Source organism: Rhinolophus sinicus, linkage group LG04 (genome assembly GCF_036562045.2).
Source record: "Rhinolophus sinicus isolate RSC01 linkage group LG04, ASM3656204v1, whole genome shotgun sequence".
NCBI lineage: Eukaryota > Metazoa > Chordata > Mammalia > Chiroptera > Rhinolophidae > Rhinolophus > Rhinolophus sinicus.
Window position 1 is genome coordinate 84,743,344 of NC_133754.1, and position 5,011 is coordinate 84,748,354.

At 30.1% G+C, this 5,011-nt stretch overlaps 1 long non-coding RNA gene across 1 annotated transcript in view; it reads right to left on the minus strand.

Moving 5' to 3' along the window:
- The window catches only part of LOC109456928 (uncharacterized), a 32,063-nt gene extending 27,206 nt beyond the window's left edge, over positions 1–4,857 (minus strand). Inside the window, exons 1-2 of the long non-coding RNA XR_012495557.1 lie at positions 1,297–4,857; positions 288–417 (exon numbers count right to left, since the gene is read on the minus strand). This is a non-coding gene — a long non-coding RNA (uncharacterized LOC109456928). The remainder of the gene's footprint in view (positions 1–287; positions 418–1,296) is intronic.
- Positions 4,858–5,011: the final 154 nt, after the last annotated feature.

Here is a 5,011-nt window from a genome sequence, read left to right on the forward strand (position 1 = left end):
ACTGAATTGGATATTTTATACAGTGTGTATTAGAAAACCTAGTTTTTTTTCCTTCATAGAAATAACCAATTATGCCAACATTTATTGAATATCCAGTCTTTTCCCATTGAGCTGCTAAGCCAACTTTGTCTTGTATCAAGTTTCCATATACTAATGTGTTTATTTCTGTGTTCCCTATTCTGTTCCATCAATCTATTTAACTATTTCTATGTGCAATATCCTGCTGTCTACTTATTATAGCTTTAAAATAAATCTTGATATCTTGCAAGTGAAGGCAACTTCCTTACCTCATTTTTTCTTCTTTTTCTACAGTATTTTGACTCTTGTTGGGTTCTTTGTTTTCCTTTACGATTTTACCATAAATTTGTGAAGTTCCATGAAAAATCTGTTGGCACGTTGAATGAAACTGCATTAAACCTATAGATAAATTTTGGAAACAATTAGTATCTTTATGATATTGAGTCTTGTTATCCACGAACTTCTTATTCATTTATTTGAATATTTTTTATTACTTACTATGTTTCATTAATTTTAAAACATTTTCTTCATTAAATTCTTACATATTTTTCATTAAGATTGTATCCACTTATATTTTTTGATGCCACTATAAATGGTATCTTTGAAATTATATTTTATTGGTTTGTTGCTGGTATAGAAATGCAACTGCAAACTTGCTAAATTCTCCTATTAATTCTTGAAATGTATAGATTTTTTTTTTCTACATAGACTCTTTAATAATGAGAGTTCTTTCTATCTGTATTAGTTATCTATTGGTGCCTAACAAACTACCTCAAACTTAGTGGCTTAAAACAACATAACACTTATCATCTCCCAGTTTCTATGGGTCACTAAGGTGGGTACCCTGCTCAGGGTCTCACAAGGCTGAAATCAAGGTGTCAGCTGGGCTGTGGTAATTTTTAGAGCTTATGGTCCTCTTCCAAGATCACATGGTCCTTGGTAGAAATCAGTTAATTGAAGCCATAGAACTGAGGTCCCCATTTTGTTGCTGGCCATCTGCTGGGGGTTGCCCTCAGTTCCTAGCAGCCCCACAGTTCCTTTCCACATGGCCCATTCACAAGACTTCTCACAACATGGCAGTTGAATACTCACCCCATCGGCTACCAAGGAGGCTCTCATAGGGTAATGTAATCACAAGACTAAGTCCATCACTTTTGCCCAAAACATAACCCAACCAAGGGAGTGACTACAACCCACTTTTGCCATATTTTATTTGCTAGAAGCAAGTCTCAGTTTCTACCCACACTCAAAGAGAGGATGTGATTCATTGGAGATTACCTTAGTGTGAATTTTCAATCCCAACAGCTTTTATAATTCTTTTTCTTGAAATATTGCACAGGCTAGGCTCCCAGTGTAATGCTGAAAATAAATTGTCTTATCATCTTAAAGGAAATGACTTAATGATTCACCATAAAGGAACATGTTTGCTATAGGTTTTTGTCAATGTCATTTATTAGGTTAAAGAAATTCTATTCGAAGTTTTCTAGTATTGTATTAATTTAGTTTTTTTATTACTTTCAGGTGTATAAAACATAGTGATTAGACATTTATATATAATACCTCACCAAGTGGTAACCCCAATAAGTCTATTATCTATCTCTGTGGTTATTACAATATTAACTCTATTCCCTATGCAATAATATATATCCCATGACTTTTTTTTTAATTGTAGTTGACATTCAATATTGTTTTATATTAGTTTCAGGTATACAGTTTAGTGGTTAGACATTTATATTATTTATTAAGTGATCCCCCTGATAACTCTAGTACCCATCTGACACTATAATTTTTACAGCATTATTGACTATATACCTCATTCTGTACTTTACATCCCCAACTCTTTCATAAAAACTACCAAATTGTACTTCTTAATCCCCTTACCTTTCTGACCCAGCCCCCCAGCTCCTCTCCTATGTAGTAAAACATGAATTTGTTCTCAGTATCTACGAGTGTTTCTGTTTTGTTCGTTTTGTATTTTTTTAAATTATAAATGACTTGAATTTCATCAAACTTTTTTGTCTGCGTGCTTTGATTTTTCCCCATCGTTTAACCACTCTTGCCTTCCTAAAATAAACTCAACTTGATTATGATATCTTTTCTTTCCTATTCATTGCTGAATTTATTTTACTATTTTGTTTTGGGTTTTTCAAATGTGTGTTCATGATTGAGATTTTACTTTTGTTATTCTAGTCTCTTGAAATTGAGTTGGAGTTTGTTCCCTTTTTTTCTATACTTTGGAATAATTTGTGTAAGATTAAATTTGCTTTCTGAACGTTTAGCACTCTCCTGAGAAATGGTCTGGGCTTGTTGCTTTCTTTCTGGGGAGATTTTAAAAATAGAAATCACTTTCTTTAATGATTATTTTCTTTTCTCCCTTTCACTGATTTTAAAAGCAGTTTTTAGGAATTTGCTCATTTCCTAAGTTTTCAAATTTGTTGCCATGAAGTTGTTCATAATAACCTTTATAAAAATCTTTAATCTTTGCAGCATCTATAGTTATCTCCATTTTTAGTACTAAGGTCTTTTCTCCACTTGAAAAAAATTAAAAAAAATCCTTGACAAGATTTATTAGTCATTTAAGAACCAGTGTTTGACTTTGTGGACCCTCTCTACTGTTTATTAATTTCATCTTTTATCTTAGTTTTCATTTTTTTCTCATTCATTTTCTAATATCTTAACATAGTAAGCTTACCTTATTAAATATCAATTTTTTAAATGTTATTTTCCTCTAATAATCTTCATCCTGTTTTATTCAGTGTGCAGTTTTGAAAAATTGTTTTCTTTGACCCATGATTAAGAAGTTTCTTAATTTCCGAACACATGGGGTCTTTCTACCTAATTTTCAGTTATTAGCCTCTAACTTCATTGTAGTATAATCAGAAACATGTTCTGAGTTCTGCTGAAGTTTGTTCAGATTTGTGCTTTTTGGCTAATTTTGTAATCAATTTTTATAAATGTGTATGTTTGAAAAGAATGTATTTGAAGTTATTCAGATGAAATAAAAATGTCTATTCGGTCAAATTGTTCATTAGGTATAACAAAGTTTCTAATTTGTTTGCTTGACTCATCAATTATGTTAAATATCTCACTACAATGATAGATTTTTTTTTTTTTTGGCATTTCTGTAAATTTTTGCTTTGTATATTTTGAATCCATGTTATTTGGTCCATGCCAGTTTAGAATTGCTATATTTTCCTGACAATTTTTTTTTTTATTTCTAATAATGCCTTTCAGACTTTTTTTCTGATTTCTTTTGATTCACATTTATCTGATATATTTTTTCCCTTTTACTTTCAACCTTTTGCTATTCTCATTTTAGTTGTGCTCTGGAAAATAGCCTATTATTTTCCAGAGCACAACTAATTCTAAATAATAATAATAATAATAATAATAATAATAATGTCTTATAGGATTAAAATACATTTTAATGATTAAATTATTAATGATTAATTGATTAAAATACATTTAATCAATCCTATAAGACATTATTATTATTTATTGTTATTATTATTTAGAATTACTTACATATATATCACCTTCTTTGTTTTTTCTTCTTGTATTTCAGACCTTAAATTTGGGATTTCTTTTTTGACTGAAGTACACCTTTAGGAGTTTAATGATCTACTGGTAGCCAACTACTTTTGTTTATCTGACAAATGTATTTAGCCCTTATTTTTGAAAGATATTTTGTATTCTGTCGCCCTCTCCCACTAGTACGGCATGAGAAAAAATAACCAAATGAAGGCAAGAAAGAATAGAAAGGGTACACAAAAACTGTATTAGAAATAAATCCAAATATATCAGTAACTATAAGTATAAATGAACTAAATACTCAAATTAAAATAGAAAATTTTAAGTGTTCCAATGTACCTCAAAAGAATGCATTTTGCTGTCTTGGGGTGCAATTTTTACACATGACCAAGAGATCATTTTTTAACTGTGAATTGATGTTTCATAAATTGTAAAAAATTCTCATCCATTATTCAAAGATAACCTCTGACGCATTTCTTCTCTCCTTCTGAAAATCTGTACAAATGTTACTTTCTTACACTAATTTTTACCTGTTTCATATTTTTCCTCTTTGCTTCACTCTGCTTGCTTCATGTGGATAATTTCTTTAGATCTATTTTTCAGTGTCTAATCTGTTGTTAAACTCCTTCACTAAAGTTTAATTTTTCTTTAGATATGTTTGGACACTTCTAAAGTGTCTTGCTCTAGTTAGTCTAAGTTACACATATTTTATATTCTGAATATGATAAGCCCAATATTTAAAGACTCTGCAAATCTCAATCTGTTGTGTGAATTCATGGTGCTTTGTTTTCTTGTGTGTCTTGTAACTTGAAGCCTGGATTTATGGTAGGGTTCTGTTTGCTTGTGATGGGCCTGAAATGCTACTAGCCTAGCGCCACTGTAAACTAAATTCATATTTTGAGGTGTTTTTTTTTATAAAATTCTCAATCCTTTGTGTGAATTTGAATCACAATGTCTAGCACCATAGTAGAAAATAAATAGTACTAAGTTTGACATTAAGATCTAAAGTACAAGAAGAAATTAGAATAAGCCCTTTATTTCTACAAGGTTACTGCTCCACAGTGATGCAGACTTAGGCAAGGGTAGTTAACTTAGTGTGAAATATACAAAAATATAAATATGTATATATAAAAAAAATATGTGTGTGTATACATATTCTATGCATCTAAATCTGTCTATAAATCATCTCAACTGTTATAGCCCTCTGATGTCATGATATATGGATGATACTTGTATTTCAAAGAATAGTCACTGAATGAAAAGAAAAAGGTTAGAGGAAGTTGTTTTAAACTTATTACTAATTCTAAGATAGTCATTTTTAAAAGAATTACTAGTTGAATCTATAAATGCTGATAATTTTTTATGCAAAAATATTTTCTCAGTTACCATTATGTATTTTAAATAATCTGACATTTATGCCATTCAAACCAGATGCAATAGTTAACACAATATAGGAAAAACC